Source organism: Megalobrama amblycephala, linkage group LG7, assembly GCF_018812025.1.
Source record: "Megalobrama amblycephala isolate DHTTF-2021 linkage group LG7, ASM1881202v1, whole genome shotgun sequence".
NCBI lineage: Eukaryota > Metazoa > Chordata > Actinopteri > Cypriniformes > Xenocyprididae > Megalobrama > Megalobrama amblycephala.
In genome coordinates this window covers 44559780-44577686 of record NC_063050.1, presented here as the reverse complement: position 1 = coordinate 44577686, position 17907 = coordinate 44559780, and the positions used below count along the sequence as shown (strand labels likewise).

At 44.0% G+C, this 17907-nt stretch overlaps 16 non-coding genes across 16 annotated transcripts; 12 read left to right on the top strand and 4 right to left on the bottom strand.

Annotated features, from left to right (window-relative positions):
• Positions 1-268: 268 nt before the first annotated feature.
• Positions 269-340, top strand: trnap-cgg. The gene has a single exon. It is a non-coding gene; the product is annotated as a tRNA-Pro (tRNA).
• A 356-nt stretch (positions 341-696) lies between these two features.
• On the bottom strand, positions 697-769 carry trnar-ccg. The gene has a single exon. It is a non-coding gene; the product is annotated as a tRNA-Arg (tRNA).
• A 159-nt stretch (positions 770-928) lies between these two features.
• On the top strand, positions 929-1000 carry trnap-cgg. Its single transcript has one exon. It is a non-coding gene; the product is annotated as a tRNA-Pro (tRNA).
• A 1065-nt stretch (positions 1001-2065) lies between these two features.
• On the top strand, positions 2066-2137 carry trnap-ugg. Its single transcript has one exon. It is a non-coding gene; the product is annotated as a tRNA-Pro (tRNA).
• Positions 2138-2396: 259 nt separating this feature from the next.
• On the top strand, positions 2397-2468 carry trnap-cgg. The gene has a single exon. It is a non-coding gene; the product is annotated as a tRNA-Pro (tRNA).
• A 355-nt stretch (positions 2469-2823) lies between these two features.
• On the bottom strand, positions 2824-2896 carry trnar-ccg. The gene has a single exon. It is a non-coding gene; the product is annotated as a tRNA-Arg (tRNA).
• A 159-nt stretch (positions 2897-3055) lies between these two features.
• trnap-ugg lies at positions 3056-3127 on the top strand. The gene has a single exon. It is a non-coding gene; the product is annotated as a tRNA-Pro (tRNA).
• A 1065-nt stretch (positions 3128-4192) lies between these two features.
• trnap-ugg lies at positions 4193-4264 on the top strand. Its single transcript has one exon. It is a non-coding gene; the product is annotated as a tRNA-Pro (tRNA).
• A 355-nt stretch (positions 4265-4619) lies between these two features.
• On the bottom strand, positions 4620-4692 carry trnar-ccg. The gene has a single exon. It is a non-coding gene; the product is annotated as a tRNA-Arg (tRNA).
• A 159-nt stretch (positions 4693-4851) lies between these two features.
• Positions 4852-4923, top strand: trnap-ugg. Its single transcript has one exon. It is a non-coding gene; the product is annotated as a tRNA-Pro (tRNA).
• A 1065-nt stretch (positions 4924-5988) lies between these two features.
• On the top strand, positions 5989-6060 carry trnap-ugg. Its single transcript has one exon. It is a non-coding gene; the product is annotated as a tRNA-Pro (tRNA).
• A 259-nt stretch (positions 6061-6319) lies between these two features.
• trnap-cgg lies at positions 6320-6391 on the top strand. Its single transcript has one exon. It is a non-coding gene; the product is annotated as a tRNA-Pro (tRNA).
• A 355-nt stretch (positions 6392-6746) lies between these two features.
• Positions 6747-6819, bottom strand: trnar-ccg. The gene has a single exon. It is a non-coding gene; the product is annotated as a tRNA-Arg (tRNA).
• Positions 6820-6978: 159 nt separating this feature from the next.
• On the top strand, positions 6979-7050 carry trnap-ugg. Its single transcript has one exon. It is a non-coding gene; the product is annotated as a tRNA-Pro (tRNA).
• Positions 7051-8115: 1065 nt separating this feature from the next.
• On the top strand, positions 8116-8187 carry trnap-ugg. Its single transcript has one exon. It is a non-coding gene; the product is annotated as a tRNA-Pro (tRNA).
• A 579-nt stretch (positions 8188-8766) lies between these two features.
• Positions 8767-8838, top strand: trnap-cgg. Its single transcript has one exon. It is a non-coding gene; the product is annotated as a tRNA-Pro (tRNA).
• Positions 8839-17907: the final 9069 nt, after the last annotated feature.

Genomic DNA, 17907 nt, shown 5'->3' with positions numbered 1-17907 from the left:
GACGAGCCCAGCAGTTTCAGAACGAGCGGCAGGGGCGGCTGTTTGTCCTGGTTTTGAAATCCTTACTGCTGCATGTGTTCATCTACAATATGACATAGCCGAGATTCAACCAGATGTCAAGCGTCATTTCCTCGGGCAGACCATACTCAGAGCGGCAGCCCGCCAAAAAAACGCTTTCTATTAGAACTAGTGCCTGCGCCTTTCTTTTAGCGGCCAGCATTCTATGACTCTACAAGTGTACACATGTAGCCTAAGCATTCAGCGGTCTGGCTCGTTGGTCTAGGGGTATGATTCTCGCTTCGGGTGCGAGAGGTCCCGGGTTCAAATCCCGGACGAGCCCTCTTGCCTTTAGTACGAGTGCCCGGCTTTTCTTGCACTTTTTTTCGATTGCTGCTTTTCTTTATCAACCACTTCATACCAGGCCATTTACTGCAACCCACGTGGTACTTGACGTCACGTTCTCCAGCGTCCTCTTGCACACAGTGCTTTGTGCAATTTCAGCCTGAAAGGGCACATGCACAGGCAGGCCAGATTGATTCACTGACAGTCTGGTGCTCGCAAAAGCTGCCACAGCTATCGGAAGTTTGTCGGTTCTATGCTAATTCAAGTCTTGCGGTCATCATGGCTATAGTGTTGCTTTGCACAAATCATCCTGGAATTTCTCGCACAGCCAACTTAAAGGTAGCCCATCAAAGACGACCCAGGTGGGACTTGAACTCACAATCCCCAGCTCCGGAGGCTGATGCCTTATCCATTAGGCCACTGGGCCTTGTCAGGCGAGCTTGGCCTTTGATCTGTAGTATGGCTTCAAGGAGTCTCTGACGCTCAAACGTCTACACTTTAGTATCTTGACGCCAGGTCACGTCCTGTCACTGAGGAGAGCTTCACTGAATTCGTGGCGCCCTCACAAAAGACCGTCTATCGACAAGGCTCGTTGGTCTAGGGGTATGATTCTCGCTTCGGGTGCGAGAGGTCCCGGGTTCAAATCCCGGACGAGCCCATCAGTTTCAGAACGAGCAGCAGGGGTGGCCGTTTGTCCTGCTTTTGAAATCCTTACTGCTGCCTGTGTTCATCTAAACCAGTCTTTCTCAACCCTGGTCCTGGAGAACCCCCAACACTGCACATTTTGAAAGTCTCCTCTGTCTGACACACTCATTTCAGGTAGTGGAGTTTCTTCTAATGAGCTGATGAGTTGAATCAGGTGTGTTTAATTAGGGAGAAAGACAAAACCTGCAGTGTTGGGGGTCCTTCAGGACCAGGGTTGAGAAACACTGATCTGAACTATGACATAGCCGAGATTCAGCCAGATGACAAGCCTCATTCCCTCGGACAGACCATACTCAGAGCGGCAGCCCGCCCACAAACGCTTTCTATAAGAACTAGTGCCTGCCCATTCTGTTAGCGGCCAGCATTCTGTGACTGTACAGGTTTACACATGTAGCCTGAGCGCCCAGCATCAAGGGTTCAAATCCCGGACGAGCTCTCTCGCCTTTAGTATAAGTTCAAGCGTTTTCTGGCACTTTTTCCAATTGCTGCTTTTCTTTATCAACTACTTCACATCAGGCCATTTACTGCAACCCACGTGGTACTTGACGTCACGTTCTCGGGCATCAGAGGCTGATGCTTCGGCCAAATCGAACTTTCTGCAGGTCTGTAGATGCCGCTGTGGGATTCAAACCATTCTATATCGCTCTTCATTGAATTAGCGTGGCTCTTTTGCAGAAACGCTAAGCACATATATACTTGTAGTTCTATGGAGTTTCTTTGAACAAATGGTCATTGACTTTTTGCAGCATCAGCTTGGAGCTAGCTCATCAAGCACGCCCTAGGTGGGAGGCTGATGCCTCATGGTTTCATAATCAAGCCTTCGACATTTTGTGGAATTTTCTTTTAAATCAGTCTTTCATGACTCTTTCCCATCTGTTTTGTGTGTCATCCTCTCTGCTTTCGTACGCGGAGCCTTCATAGTAGCGCAAAAGTAAGATGCGGCCTTTACCCATTAGGCCACTGGGCCTCTAGCACACAGTGCTTTGTTTAATATCAGCGCGGAAAGGCACGTGCACGAGGCTCGTTGGTCTAGGGGTATGATTCTCGCTTTGGGTGCGAGAGGTCCCGGGTTCAAATCCCGGACGAGCCCAGCGGTTTCAGAACGAGCGGCAGGGGCGGCTGTTTGTCCTGCTTTTGAAATCCTTACTGCTGCATGTGTTCATCTACACTATGACATAGCCGAGATTCAACCAGATGTCAAGCGTCATTTCCTCGGGCAGACCATACTCGGAGCGGCAGCCCGCCAAAAAAGCGCTTTCTGTTAGAACTAGTGCCTGCGCCTTTCTTTTAGCGGCCGGCATTCTATGGTTCTACAAGTGTACACACGTAGCCTAAGCATTCAGCGGTCTGGCTCGTTGGTCTAGGGGTATGATTCTCGCTTCGGGTGCGAGAGGTCCCGGGTTCAAATCCCGGACGAGCCCTCTTGCCTTTAGTACGAGTGCCCGGCTTTTCTTGCACTTTTTCCGATTGCTGCTTTTCTTTATCAACCACTTCATACCAGGCCATTTACTGCAACCCACGTGGTACTTGACGTCACGTTCTCCAGCGTCCTCTTGCACACAGTGCTTTGTGCAATTTCAGCCTGAAAGGGCACATGCACAGGCAGGCCAGATTGATTCACTGACAGTCTGGTGCTCGCAAAAGCTGCCACAGCTATCGGAAGTTTGTCGGTTCTATGCTAATTCAAGTCTTGCGGTCATCATGGCTATAGTGTTGCTTTGCACAAATCATCCTGGAATTTCTCGCACAGCCAACTTAAAGGTAGCCCATCAAAGACGACCCAGGTGGGACTTGAACCCACAATCCCCAGCTCCGGAGGCTGATGCCTTATCCATTAGGCCACTGGGCCTTGTCAGGCGAGCTTGGCCTTTGATCTGTAGTATGGCTTCAAGGAGTCTCTGACGCTCAAACGTCTACACTTTAGTATCTTGACGCCAGGTCACGTCCTGTCACTGAGGAGAGCTTCACTGAATTCGTGGCGCCCTCACAAAAGACCGTCTATCGACAAGGCTCGTTGGTCTAGGGGTATGATTCTCGCTTTGGGTGCGAGAGGTCCCGGGTTCAAATCCCGGACGAGCCCATCAGTTTCAGAACGAGCAGCAGGGGTGGCCGTTTGTCCTGCTTTTGAAATCCTTACTGCTGCCTGTGTTCATCTAAACCAGTCTTTCTCAACCCTGGTCCTGGAGAACCCCCAACACTGCACATTTTGAAAGTCTCCTCTGTCTGACACACTCATTTCAGGTAGTGGAGTTTCTTCTAATGAGCTGATGAGTTGAATCAGGTGTGTTTAATTAGGGAGAAAGACAAAACCTGCAGTGTTGGGGGTCCTTCAGGACCAGGGTTGAGAAACACTGATCTGAACTATGACATAGCCGAGATTCAGCCAGATGACAAGCCTCATTCCCTCGGACAGACCATACTCAGAGCGGCAGCCCGCCCACAAACGCTTTCTATAAGAACTAGTGCCTGCCCATTCTGTTAGCGGCCAGCATTCTGTGACTGTACAGGTTTACACATGTAGCCTGAGCGCCCAGCATCAAGGGTTCAAATCCCGGACGAGCTCTCTCGCCTTTAGTATAAGTTCAAGCGTTTTCTGGCACTTTTTCCAATTGCTGCTTTTCTTTATCAACTACTTCACATCAGGCCATTTACTGCAACCCACGTGGTACTTGACGTCACGTTCTCGGGCATCAGAGGCTGATGCTTCGGCCAAATCGAACTTTCTGCAGGTCTGTAGATGCCGCTGTGGGATTCAAACCATTCTATATCGCTCTTCATTGAATTAGCGTGGCTCTTTTGCAGAAACGCTAAGCACATATATACTTGTAGTTCTATGGAGTTTCTTTGAACAAATGGTCATTGACTTTTTGCAGCATCAGCTTGGAGCTAGCTCATCAAGCACGCCCTAGGTGGGAGGCTGATGCCTCATGGTTTCATAATCAAGCCTTCGACATTTTGTGGAATTTTCTTTTAAATCAGTCTTTCATGACTCTTTCCCATCTGTTTTGTGTGTCATCCTCTCTGCTTTCGTACGCGGAGCCTTCATAGTAGCGCAAAAGTAAGATGCGGCCTTTACCCATTAGGCCACTGGGCCTCTAGCACACAGTGCTTTGTTTAATATCAGCGCGGAAAGGCACGTGCACGAGGCTCGTTGGTCTAGGGGTATGATTCTCGCTTTGGGTGCGAGAGGTCCCGGGTTCAAATCCCGGACGAGCCCTCTTGCCTTTAGTACGAGTGCCCGGCTTTTCTTGCACTTTTTCCGATTGCTGCTTTTCTTTATCAACCACTTCATACCAGGCCATTTACTGCAACCCACGTGGTACTTGACGTCACGTTCTCCAGCGTCCTCTTGCACACAGTGCTTTGTGCAATTTCAGCCTGAAAGGGCACATGCACAGGCAGGCCAGATTGATTCACTGACAGTCTGGTGCTCGCAAAAGCTGCCACAGCTATCGGAAGTTTGTCGGTTCTATGCTAATTCAAGTCTTGCGGTCATCATGGCTATAGTGTTGCTTTGCACAAATCATCCTGGAATTTCTCGCACAGCCAACTTAAAGGTAGCCCATCAAAGACGACCCAGGTGGGACTTGAACCCACAATCCCCAGCTCCGGAGGCTGATGCCTTATCCATTAGGCCACTGGGCCTTGTCAGGCGAGCTTGGCCTTTGATCTGTAGTATGGCTTCAAGGAGTCTCTGACGCTCAAACGTCTACACTTTAGTATCTTGACGCCAGGTCACGTCCTGTCACTGAGGAGAGCTTCACTGAATTCGTGGCGCCCTCACAAAAGACCGTCTATCGACAAGGCTCGTTGGTCTAGGGGTATGATTCTCGCTTTGGGTGCGAGAGGTCCCGGGTTCAAATCCCGGACGAGCCCATCAGTTTCAGAACGAGCAGCAGGGGTGGCCGTTTGTCCTGCTTTTGAAATCCTTACTGCTGCCTGTGTTCATCTAAACCAGTCTTTCTCAACCCTGGTCCTGGAGAACCCCCAACACTGCACATTTTGAAAGTCTCCTCTGTCTGACACACTCATTTCAGGTAGTGGAGTTTCTTCTAATGAGCTGATGAGTTGAATCAGGTGTGTTTAATTAGGGAGAAAGACAAAACCTGCAGTGTTGGGGGTCCTTCAGGACCAGGGTTGAGAAACACTGATCTGAACTATGACATAGCCGAGATTCAGCCAGATGACAAGCCTCATTCCCTCGGACAGACCATACTCAGAGCGGCAGCCCGCCCACAAACGCTTTCTATAAGAACTAGTGCCTGCCCATTCTGTTAGCGGCCAGCATTCTGTGACTGTACAGGTTTACACATGTAGCCTGAGCGCCCAGCATCAAGGGTTCAAATCCCGGACGAGCTCTCTCGCCTTTAGTATAAGTTCAAGCGTTTTCTGGCACTTTTTCCAATTGCTGCTTTTCTTTATCAACTACTTCACATCAGGCCATTTACTGCAACCCACGTGGTACTTGACGTCACGTTCTCGGGCATCAGAGGCTGATGCTTCGGCCAAATCGAACTTTCTGCAGGTCTGTAGATGCCGCTGTGGGATTCAAACCATTCTATATCGCTCTTCATTGAATTAGCGTGGCTCTTTTGCAGAAACGCTAAGCACATATATACTTGTAGTTCTATGGAGTTTCTTTGAACAAATGGTCATTGACTTTTTGCAGCATCAGCTTGGAGCTAGCTCATCAAGCACGCCCTAGGTGGGAGGCTGATGCCTCATGGTTTCATAATCAAGCCTTCGACATTTTGTGGAATTTTCTTTTAAATCAGTCTTTCATGACTCTTTCCCATCTGTTTTGTGTGTCATCCTCTCTGCTTTCGTACGCGGAGCCTTCATAGTAGCGCAAAAGTAAGATGCGGCCTTTACCCATTAGGCCACTGGGCCTCTAGCACACAGTGCTTTGTTTAATATCAGCGCGGAAAGGCACGTGCACGAGGCTCGTTGGTCTAGGGGTATGATTCTCGCTTTGGGTGCGAGAGGTCCCGGGTTCAAATCCCGGACGAGCCCAGCGGTTTCAGAACGAGCGGCAGGGGCGGCTGTTTGTCCTGCTTTTGAAATCCTTACTGCTGCATGTGTTCATCTACACTATGACATAGCCGAGATTCAACCAGATGTCAAGCGTCATTTCCTCGGGCAGACCATACTCGGAGCGGCAGCCCGCCAAAAAAGCGCTTTCTGTTAGAACTAGTGCCTGCGCCTTTCTTTTAGCGGCCGGCATTCTATGGTTCTACAAGTGTACACACGTAGCCTAAGCATTCAGCGGTCTGGCTCGTTGGTCTAGGGGTATGATTCTCGCTTCGGGTGCGAGAGGTCCCGGGTTCAAATCCCGGACGAGCCCTCTTGCCTTTAGTACGAGTGCCCGGCTTTTCTTGCACTTTTTCCGATTGCTGCTTTTCTTTATCAACCACTTCATACCAGGCCATTTACTGCAACCCACGTGGTACTTGACGTCACGTTCTCCAGCGTCCTCTTGCACACAGTGCTTTGTGCAATTTCAGCCTGAAAGGGCACATGCACAGGCAGGCCAGATTGATTCACTGACAGTCTGGTGCTCGCAAAAGCTGCCACAGCTATCGGAAGTTTGTCGGTTCTATGCTAATTCAAGTCTTGCGGTCATCATGGCTATAGTGTTGCTTTGCACAAATCATCCTGGAATTTCTCGCACAGCCAACTTAAAGGTAGCCCATCAAAGACGACCCAGGTGGGACTTGAACCCACAATCCCCAGCTCCGGAGGCTGATGCCTTATCCATTAGGCCACTGGGCCTTGTCAGGCGAGCTTGGCCTTTGATCTGTAGTATGGCTTCAAGGAGTCTCTGACGCTCAAACGTCTACACTTTAGTATCTTGACGCCAGGTCACGTCCTGTCACTGAGGAGAGCTTCACTGAATTCGTGGCGCCCTCACAAAAGACCGTCTATCGACAAGGCTCGTTGGTCTAGGGGTATGATTCTCGCTTTGGGTGCGAGAGGTCCCGGGTTCAAATCCCGGACGAGCCCATCAGTTTCAGAACGAGCAGCAGGGGTGGCCGTTTGTCCTGCTTTTGAAATCCTTACTGCTGCCTGTGTTCATCTAAACCAGTCTTTCTCAACCCTGGTCCTGGAGAACCCCCAACACTGCACATTTTGAAAGTCTCCTCTGTCTGACACACTCATTTCAGGTAGTGGAGTTTCTTCTAATGAGCTGATGAGTTGAATCAGGTGTGTTTAATTAGGGAGAAAGACAAAACCTGCAGTGTTGGGGGTCCTTCAGGACCAGGGTTGAGAAACACTGATCTGAACTATGACATAGCCGAGATTCAGCCAGATGACAAGCCTCATTCCCTCGGACAGACCATACTCAGAGCGGCAGCCCGCCCACAAACGCTTTCTATAAGAACTAGTGCCTGCCCATTCTGTTAGCGGCCAGCATTCTGTGACTGTACAGGTTTACACATGTAGCCTGAGCGCCCAGCATCAAGGGTTCAAATCCCGGACGAGCTCTCTCGCCTTTAGTATAAGTTCAAGCGTTTTCTGGCACTTTTTCCAATTGCTGCTTTTCTTTATCAACTACTTCACATCAGGCCATTTACTGCAACCCACGTGGTACTTGACGTCACGTTCTCGGGCATCAGAGGCTGATGCTTCGGCCAAATCGAACTTTCTGCAGGTCTGTAGATGCCGCTGTGGGATTCAAACCATTCTATATCGCTCTTCATTGAATTAGCGTGGCTCTTTTGCAGAAACGCTAAGCACATATATACTTGTAGTTCTATGGAGTTTCTTTGAACAAATGGTCATTGACTTTTTGCAGCATCAGCTTGGAGCTAGCTCATCAAGCACGCCCTAGGTGGGAGGCTGATGCCTCATGGTTTCATAATCAAGCCTTCGACATTTTGTGGAATTTTCTTTTAAATCAGTCTTTCATGACTCTTTCCCATCTGTTTTGTGTGTCATCCTCTCTGCTTTCGTACGCGGAGCCTTCATAGTAGCGCAAAAGTAAGATGCGGCCTTTACCCATTAGGCCACTGGGCCTCTAGCACACAGTGCTTTGTTTAATATCAGCGCGGAAAGGCACGTGCACAAGGCTCGTTGGTCTAGGGGTATGATTCTCGCTTTGGGTGCGAGAGGTCCCGGGTTCAAATCCCGGACGAGCCCAGCAGTTTCAGAACGAGCGGCAGGGGCGGCTGTTTGTCCTGCTTTTGAAATCCTTACTGCTGCATGTGTTCATCTACACTATGACATAGCCGAGATTCAACCAGATGTCAAGCGTCATTTCCCCGGGCAGACCATACTCAGAGCGGCAGCCCGCCAACAAACGCTTTCTATTAGAACTAGTGCCTGCGCTTTTCTTTTAGCGGCCAGCATTCTATGACTCTACATGTGTACACATGTAGCCTAAGCATTCAGCGGTCAGGCTTGTTGGTCTAGGGGTATGAATCTCGCTTTGGGTGCGAGCGGTCCTGGGTTCAAATCCCGGATGAGCCCAGCAGTTTCAGAACGAGCGGCTGTTTGTCCTGGTTTTGAAATCCTTACTGCTGCCTGTGTTCATCTAAACTATGACATAGCCGAGATTCAGCCAGATGACAAGCGTCATTTCCTCGGACAGACCATACTCAGAGTGGCAGCCCGCCAACAAATGCTTTCTATTAGAACGAGTGCCTGCACCTTTCTTTTAGCGGCCAGCATTCTATGACTCTACAAGTGTAAACATGTAGCCTAAGCATTCAGCAGTCAGGCTCATTGGTCTAGGGGTTAGATTCTTGCTTCGGGTGCAAGAGGTCCCGGGTTCAAATCCCGAATGAGCCCTCTCGCCTTTAGTATGAGTGCCAGGATTTTCTTGCACTTTTTACGATTGCTGCTTTTCTTTATCAACCACTTCATACCAGGCCATTTACTGCAACCCACAGGGTACTTGACGTCATATTCTCCAGCGTCCTCTTGCACACAGTGCTTTGTGTAATTTCAGCCTGAAAGGGCACATGCACAGGCGGGCCAGATTGCTTCACTGACAGTCTGATGCACGCATAAGTTGTCACAGCTATCAGAAGTTTGTCTGTTCTATGCTAATTCAGATCTTGCGGTCATCATAGCTATAGTGTTGCTTTGAACAAATCACCCTGGAATTTCTCGCACCCATCAAAGACAACCCAGGTGGGACTTGATTACACAATCCCCAGCTCCAGAGGCTGATGCCTTAGATATTAGGCCACTCGGCCTTGTCTGGCAAGCTTGGCCTTTGATCTGTAGATCTGTAGTATGGCTTCAAGGAGTTTCTGACACTCAAACAACTACACTTTAGTATCTTGACGCCACGTCACATCCTGTTATTGAGGTGTGTCCAAATACAGTGAAAACAGCAGTACTGTTCATTGTTTTATTACCATTTATATTTTCATTATTGTATGTTAATTTCAACATTTGGCTGCTATTATTAAAGAAACTGACAAAATAACAAGTTTTTGATTCTAATAGTGATATTTTATTATACATAACTATTATACATAATATTGTTCTCAAATGAGGAGTTTTAATGGAAACTTACTAACTATTCACAGCAGAGCTCGCCAGTTTATTCCATCTGCAACCAAACAGTCACAGTCCTGCGCATCTTGTTTGAAGGGGGTGACACATGGCCTGATTACCGCCTGAGGCATGCATCCATTACAGCCCTTCTCCAGCTCCTGGACCAGATTCAGCTTCATGGGTGGGGTCCAACCATCGAGGTGCTGGTCTTCCTTTTCTGGCTGGCCAGTGTAACCTCTTACTGTGTGGTGTCCAGGGCATTTGACATGCCCAAATCCACAGTTCACCAGCTCATTCATCGAGTGGCAAGGGCAATGAGACGTCTGACACCACATGTGATAAGTGTCTCAAGAACCTTGGATGCACAAAGAGAGGTGGGTGAGGGTTTCAGGCATCTGGCAGTGGCGCATATCCACCACCAGGACACTTCCTCTTGGGTGATGAAGGATACCCCTGTCTGGAGAGGCCCATTGCCCTGGTGACACCCTACAAGCAGCCTGTAAGAGGAGTGACACAATAGAGGTTTGGAAAAATATAAATAAGTTAATCAATAAATGAAAAGTATCATTACATGTTTCTCTTATATGTGACCCATTCTGGCGAAATGAGTCGGAAGTCACAACGTTCCATTTTAAGATACAGGCCAATAATGTGGAAAAACAATGAAAAAAAATGTTTTCTTTTTTTTAGCTAATTTCAAAGAATAGACATTCAAAAATAATCTCAAAAAGTTCCGTAGTCCAGATAAATTGATTAAAGGTATTTAAATGACTATTAAAGTTGACAAAGTTTTACTAAATTTGCTGGAAATTGTTGGGGATAGTTTAGGACCCTTGAAACCAGATATGTTGAATAAAGACCCGGAGTCAGAGTTTAAAAAAAATGTATAAATTGAAGAAAAATTTAGAGGGCACCTATTATGCCCCTTTTTACAAGATGTAATATTGGTCTTGGGTGTCCCCAGAATGTATTTTTGAAGTTTCAGCACAAAATACCCCACAGTTAATTTATTATAACCATTTGAAAATGTCATTTTTGGGGCCTGTTTTAAAAAGAGCTGTTTTGGTGTGTACCACCTTAAATATAAATGAGCTGCATATCCCCGCCCTGCCTTTGGATGAGGGCGTAACTTGCATACCTATGGCAATAAACAGAGGGTAGAAGCAGAATGGCTGAGAGTGAGAGACCCGCTGTTTTGTATGGCATTCAGCCGTACATGTTTGAACCGGAATTAGACCCAGATGATGAAGAGACTCCGGCAGAAGAAACACAATTGAGAATGGAGCCGGACGTCTCTGAATGGTTATTTGATACATTTATGTACTTATAGAGTTTTAATCGCGTCCCCTTTGCAATTATGGATGTGCAACACACACACACACTGTGATAACGTTCGCGCAATTTTTTGAAACTACAAACACAAATACTGTGATAACGTTTGCTAAGTAAACATACACAGTTTTTAATACAATATCTTTAAAAAAAATATATATATACGTGTGGATACACACTATACAAACAAGGTTTAAATTATATACACAGACATTCTACGACGACAACAACAACTTTAGACGCATTTGTTATTGAACTGGCTGACATCGACTGAAATGACTATTTGCTCAAAAAACATTAAATACACTTACTTCTTCTGGAGGTGACGCTGGATCGCGAACAGTAGGCAACGATCCACACTTGAGGATTAACTTTGAAGCAAGACCTGCTTTGAATTGACCCTCGTTCTCAAAACAGTCAGTCAAAAAATGATTCGCGCAAACATAAACGTATTTTGGAATTTTGAGTGGCGCCTTTCCTTCGTAAATAAAATCCATCCACTGCGTTTTCAGTGGCTCTGATGTCGGAAGTAAGTGAAAACTACTATGTTCATTATTACATCCATAGACAGTAAAAGAAAGATTACATTCCACAACAGAACACTTACCGGCTGTCGTTGAAACAATGGAGGATGGTTGACCGATCACCGAGGGCGGGGTCTATGCCAAAACCAGATTGTCAATCAAACCACGTGGGTGGGGCTTAGCGCAATTCTACGTCACAGTGAGAGCAATCTTAGAACAGGGCGTTCTGAGACAGTGCTTATGAATTATTGAGATTGTAAAAAAAACCACTGGGTGGATTTTTCTCATTCTAGGGTGGTTTTGCTCACACACTGCCAACACACATTTATGGTCAAACACCATGTAAAAGTGAATTTTGCATAATAGGTGCCCTTTAATGAAGAATAGTTTGCAGTTTCATCAGCAGAAGCCAGCTTTAAGTCTCACAAGGAGTTCGTAGGCCGCTCTGCGTACATTCACATTTCCACAACAATTATACTCTAACAGAGTCAACTAACTACGTCATTACTTCAGGTTGAATGATTCTGATTGGCTAAGAAAAAAAAGGCAAGATTAGAAATTTTCCACATGTGGACAGATAGTAAGAAGCATATCTCCCTTTGTCACGGCGATGACGAGGGGGACCCTGGATTTAGGTACCGAATGTCCTTTTGGGGTCATGATGACATGGTGTCTGCTGGTCTCAAGCAGAATGCCAGTTGTCCAGTACAAAGGGACCTGCACAGAACACTTAGCGCACATACACGATTCACGGCTTCTTCAAGGCTGATGTTGATCTGAGATCTGCTCTGAGCAGGAAACTTTCCCAAAACATACTGATAACATGTTCTTTTCTCTCAGTTAGAGGTACAGAGGAAAATAGATGCTTTAACATACATTGAAGAAGTCATTCAAATATTTTAACAGAAATATAAATGTTGATTAATAACTTAAAAGATATATATTTAAGCGGCAGTGGATTCCAGAATCCACCCCTTCAAAATGAACATTGCTTTTCTCAACTCCTCTCGTCACTTCCGATCGGGCCAGTGCTGTAGGGTGTGCGATATATATCGTCTATGATATCATAATTGTTGATTTAACCATCTGAAATTATCAAACTTTACAAAAACCAAACAAAACACCAATAAGTGCACGGTGATGTTGTCTAGTAGGTTAGACTAGTGCGCATGCATATCATGTACACTTTCACTGTGTGATTTAGTCTACTAAAATGCCTTTAGAATGCCCCCAGAATTCAAGATAAGGGGCAAAAATGACCCTGTATATCTTTCATATTTTTTCAGCGCCGTTTTTGTCCAAATATCAGCATTATAACAAATGTGATATTCATTTTATACAGCGAACAGTTAAGAACCTAATATCAAGTGACTTACATTTAAGACACCAAATCATCTGTTTCGCTGTATTTCGCCTACGAAAATAGTTCCAAAGTCCACAGAGCATTGTTTTGAGTCTCTCAGCAACACTTCCTGAATAAATCAGCCGCTTGAATGAATCGGTTGAATCTCAATGACAATCGTTGCGACCTACTTGCGGGTTTAATTTCACGTTTAAAGTGTCTTTTCATTTTATAAATAATTTCAAATAATAGTATTTAACGTTTTTTATTTTCAACATTTCAAAACATTATTTATGCATCTGTAACTGCTCTTGACTGGTATACTTTAATAAAGTTTAATCTATAGTATTTAATCTAGTATTAGTATTTAATATAGTATTTAGTATTTAATATATAATATTTAAAATGTAAGTGAGTTAATCTAGTAGCTTTTATTATTTATTAGGTTATCCCCTGGTTTCACAGACAAAGCTTAAAGGTGATACAGAGGATCTTTTCGTCGACTGAGAAACCAAAGACTGTTAGTGAGTTTTTGAAATGAGCGCATGCGTAAGAACAACCCCCCTCCTTCACAGCTCATTTCGAGGGAACGCCTCCCAAAACTCGTGCACGAGTATTGGAACACGAGTGTTTACCACCGGCATTCGCTGTGTCGTGTTAGTGGATTCATTATGTCGGACTCACCGCAGGTAACTCAAAATCTGCAGTTGTTACTCCTGTCTCCTGACAAAAACATTGCATGCGGCGCCTGTAGAGTGTGGAAAGTTACTGGAGCGCGCAGCCGCGCACGTCTCTCACAAGGAACGTCATGGCAGTGATTGACAAGCCAGAGGGCCAATCCGCGCACGTCTCTCACAATCGTTTACGCGATCATTGATGTTTTTAAGACCCTACCTCGTGCACAGATGATGTATATTAAAGGTGCATTCACGCGGTCTCGTAATTCCTGTAGTTACGAGATTCTAGCTTGTAAAAAGCGTTCACGTCCTCATAGAGCTCGTAATTACAGCTTGTAAGCTGGGAGTTTTCTGAAAGCTCCCACATGTACCACGTGGCCGCTGTACCACCTGACCGCTGTAGATTCATTTAGGCGTTGATAGTGATGCCATTGAAACACATAATTCCCAGTTCAAGGACCAAAAGGATGTGAACAGGTCCGAATATAACGTCACGTGTTTCAAGATTCCGGTAAATACAAGGTGACGTGAACGCAGCATAATATTATTACTTTCAGTGCACCTAATAAATAGTCTTTTATCAGTTAGTAAAGACAGTTTCAAGTAATATTGCAAAAATGTATAAAACAAAACATCCTCTTTAGCACCTTTAAGTTTTAACTGAAACTAACTTGTACTGACAGATCTTAAAATATGTCAGTGCCATCGTTTTGTCTCGAGATGCACACCAGTAACGGTGTTGCCTCTAGGCAACATGGTCTATTTAAGTTTGTTTTTAATAAATTAAGTCACCAGTTGATTGCTCAAATGTATCTCAGTACAGAATAACTCAAATACTAATCAATAAAAGTGCAAAAATGACCAAAAATTGACCAACAGGGGTCCATTTCGTGTCCTGTTTCAGCACATTTGCACATGTCACATGGCTCCATATTTTCTCCAAAGAAAATTGCTTTTTTCACTTGTTTGTATCCATTTAATCACCCACAAAAATACGAGTCACCTTCACTGGCAAGTAAAGAAGTATTTTCAAGAACTTTACATTATATATCATCAAATGTTTTAGAGAAAATAACAAAAAACTGTGTGTTGCCTCAAGGCAACATTGTACCATAATGGAATTGTATAAGGCCATACAGCCATAATAGGTTTGAATACAAATGTATTATATTTGTAAGGAAAAGACTTAGAATTATCTAAATATATTTTCATTTTCACATGATGTTGTAATGCACTTATAGGAATAGTAATTCACATACTATATCTGCATATATTATGATCTGCACATTTTCTATAGCACTTCAAAAAGGTATAAAACACAGGTAGCACAGCCAGTTGATGAGGGTAATGATGAGGAGTCATACTGTGATGAGGAAGATGAAATCATAGTGACAATCAGTCAGGGAGAGAGGATGAGAGAGAAGATGGAGATGAGGATGAAGATAGATATTATAACTTGATATAATAGATAGATATAACTTGATTAAAGTGTCCAATTTTAAGCAGGAAAAACAACACAAATAATTTTTTCCTCATTAATATCATATTGCATACTATAGAGGCATAAAAGTTACTTAAATATCCTAATTGAACTAAGGCCTAATCCTGGCTTAGTCTAAGCGCTGTCTGGGCCTACATGTATCAAAAACAACAAAAACAATAACTAGGCTTATTTTATAGGCCGACCGGGCCAGTGGAAAAAATACTTATCGTCGAGCCCTGCTGTGTGTAGTTCTGTTTATTAATTTGAGAAATGTCACTGTCAAAAGAGAGCAAAGTCACCAAAGCGTTAAACTCACTGGAGCCTCTCTGTGACTGCGTGTACATGTGCGTGTACGCGCGAGGTGACAGTCAAGGATGCAGACAAACACACACACAGACACACCCTCTCTCTCTCCCTCTGTTCAATCTTTCTGATTTTAGTAAATCTTTGTAAAAGTGCCTTTTAAAATATTTATTCAAATAAATACTTTAAAATATTTTAAGCTTCAGCCTGGTTTAATAGCATTTATATATATACAAATGTCTTTGGTCAAATTAAGCTGTAAAATAAGCTGTTTATCCCTTTAAATGCAATGGATTTTGAAAGATATCAACAAAAAACGAGCAAAAAAAAAACTTTAAAAGCGATTTTCTCAGGTTTTCAATTGGAAAAAGAGGGCAGACGACCATAATTCAAATGGGTATATCTTTAAAAGCATTCAAGGTATGACTTTGACTAGGATATAATTTTATATGGTCTCCTCTTTCCATTGATACCAAAATCTCAGTTTTGAAATTTGGATCATTGTGACTCATTTTGCTGGATCAGGTCACATATTTAAATTTTAAATCACCTTTGTGGCTGTACAGGCTCAATGCTCATCATGCCAAAGCCCGTTCTGTCATTGTGCGAGCATTTGGCATTATGAAAACCAGGTGGAGGGCCATCTTCTTCCATGCCCTGGAGGTGGTCACTTCATTTGTCCCTGATGTTGTTGTGGCATGCACCATACTACATAACATCTGTGTTGGCAATGATGACATCTTGCCAGTGGAAGAAGGGCAACCTGAGGAGGAAGAAGAAGAGGGGGCTGGGGAGACTGTAAACAGAAATGCTCTGCGTGAACGCATTGCTGCACAACTGTCTGCCCAGCAGGATCAAGCTGTGGATCATCATTACCATGTACAATATAACTGAACAGTATAAATATTAATAATATTGTTCTTACCTTTTATCTTCATTTTACACCTCTTACCACCACCTTCTTGTTCCAAACATCATTCAATGCTCTGTTAACACATATCAATGTAGAATAAAGTTATATATACTTTATTTTAAATACTTAATTTTTGACCAAGTGTAACTGTTCAATTAATTACTACACCAATTGTGTCTGAAACCTGAGAAAATAAAACCTTACTATCTCAAAATCAGTAACATTTTTATTTCCATTTTATTTTACTTCCATTTCTACATAAATAAATACAAAACTAAAACATTGCAGTATTAGCACAACAAAATCCAACGTATTTCACAGAAGTTACAAAATATATACAAATCAATTTTTCTTGACAAGACTTTCAAGTAAATTCAGAATTCTGTTGGCCCTCTCATCTGCTGCTGAAGATTTCTAAGAAGCTCCTCTTTCTGCCCCTGCATCTCTCTCTTGGTCCACTGTCCACTGGTGGACTGTCTTCATTGAGGGGCAAGGGAGAGGAATTTGATGGCCCTGGTTCACTGATAGTGGAAGAGGTCAAGGGCATTGAGGCAAGCAGTATTGGAGGGGTAACTTAATGCCTCTGAACCAAAGCCTCATCCATTAGGGTGAACTAGGGCCATTATTTAGCGGTGTCTTCTCCCTTGTCCACCCCTGAACCAGTTGGTGGGTTTTTCAGCTCCTACAGAAAAAGAGACTTAGAAATGTACAATGCATAGAAAATCTGTCCCACAATATATGTAAAATGATACCTTATATTTTTGTTTTAAGTTGTCCCATTTCTTCCTTGCCTGTTGAGGACTAACCTTCCCATCCAGGCCAATTTTCTGAAGCACTTTTCTGGAGAAATGTTAGGGAGATTAAAGATTTGCAAGCCTAGTTTTATGCTTTTACTGAAAGTACCAATAAAAAACATGACTGATGCATTTAAACCATGGTAACACCAAATCGAACATGTTTTTTCTAAAGTAGCCTCAGTTTAACCATAGTATTTTTTCAAAAATGTTTTGGAAACTTTAACTATAATAAAGCCATTTCTTAATTTTCGTAAGGTAAGCTTTGACTGTACATTACATTACAATACAGGTCAAAGGTACATCATACAGCTTAAGCTTGTACACTAACAATAATATGACATTAACATAAAAAGAAGTCTTCATTAAGAACTGAAATGATGTTCAACAACTTACTTCCAGCCATTCACGGAGATGTTTTTGTGGAAAAAGCCACCTCATTTTGAAAGCGGCCGTATCCTCAGATGACCCTTTCAAAATTTAATATGAAATGTTAATACAGAGTGCTTCGGTGATAACCAAGCAAATATTTGGCAAGTACTACAGTTATTTCTATATAGAAACACAATCAAAATGTGTCGAAAGTGAAAATAAAACATACATTTGTACAAAAACTGCGCTTCAGTCACATTCTCCGACACCATTTTTCAGAAACTCCAGCAGAATCGACTAATAAAGCCACTCCCACTCGGACGAACGCACACAGAATTGTGGGATATCAAAGGCAGCTAAGGATACATCTATGCCACCTTCAAAACACGACCAGATGAAGGTATCTCAGGAAACAGGAAGTGAAGCTAACATTGGATTTGAACGTACTATGATGCCTTCCTACCTTGAAATGTGTCCTCAGAAGACAGCATTTTCCAGTTTTCGGACGCAACCCGGGAGTGTATTGGGGCAGTTCAGAGCTTGCTGAGAGACAAACACTTCTCCCCTGCTCTAGACTGAACTATGTTGGGTTATGTGCTTGCCTGTGACATT